This window comes from Hyposmocoma kahamanoa, unplaced genomic scaffold, assembly GCF_003589595.1.
Source record: "Hyposmocoma kahamanoa isolate Upper Pololo Valley unplaced genomic scaffold, ASM358959v1 117, whole genome shotgun sequence".
Taxonomy (NCBI): domain Eukaryota; kingdom Metazoa; phylum Arthropoda; class Insecta; order Lepidoptera; family Cosmopterigidae; genus Hyposmocoma; species Hyposmocoma kahamanoa.
In genome coordinates this window covers 694,822-696,013 of record NW_020653397.1, presented here as the reverse complement: position 1 = coordinate 696,013, position 1,192 = coordinate 694,822, and positions in this window count along the sequence as shown.

Genomic DNA, 1,192 nt, shown 5'->3' with positions numbered 1-1,192 from the left:
TTAAAGGTCGTGAAAATTCATGGGACATGTAGTTTTCCGTGTGACGTTTTCCTTCACTGTTAGTGAGATTTATTACTGCTTAACATTCCAAAATATATGTAATATTATATAGGAATTTTTTTGATTATTATATTATTATAATTATTATTATTATTTTTTTTTAATTTAAGATGAGCAGTGGTGTTCATTTGAAATTCTCAATTTGCTTAAAAATGAATGCCATAAAACTTACATTCAACTCATTATGAAGTCTTAAATTTACAATTTCAAATTGTTACTGCCAGGCCTACATTATCACAGACTAGCCTCATAGTAAATGCGATCCCATTGCATGATGCTAGAAAGCTGTGCCTGAGTTACACAACTCTAATTGCTACCTACGCATGAATAACTGATATGCCATAGTAGGTCACTGTATAGTCATTTCGTTCGCGTACAGCTGGTTGTAAAAGCTTACAAAATTAGTACCCTTCATATTATCATTAGTGTAGCATACTTAGGGTCAGTATGTTAGTGAGTATTGTGTACCTATTAGAAGGCTATATTGTATTAGGATGTGGAGCTGAAGAGGCATCTTTATCTGTTTTATGGCAGCATCTACAATTGTGCAACAGCTATGGTCAGCCTTTGAAAGGAATTTCTGCTCAATGCCACAGACTTTTGCATTGTTCCAAAATTTTATAGCATAATTTTGTCTCCTTACAACACAAACAGTGATGTTGAAAATCAATTCTAGCAAAACTCCTACAAGAGCAACTAGCATGTATATATTTATATATATATGTATATATATATATATATATATATATTCATATACTTCATTTGCAAGTTACATGGTTATATAGCAGGTGTTCTTATGCTAATGGTACTTGACATGTAACACCCCGTGGGGGCACTGCCACATTCTGAGGGCACTATGACCTTACTTTACTAACTACATTATTTAATAAAATTAAGAATGATTAATAATAAAAAAATTAAACAGAATTTTAGGCAACTTCAACAACAAATATTAGTAATTCCTTTTGCATTCAGGTCTCATTCCTGATCCACTTATGTCTGGCTATTTGACATAATTTTTACAAATTATATACTTGGTAATTTGTATAGTTTTTGAGTATTATTTTCTAAAAAGTATTCGTTTAGAGAATTAAAAGCTTTACTTTGTGGATAGCTCTTTAGATGGGTTACA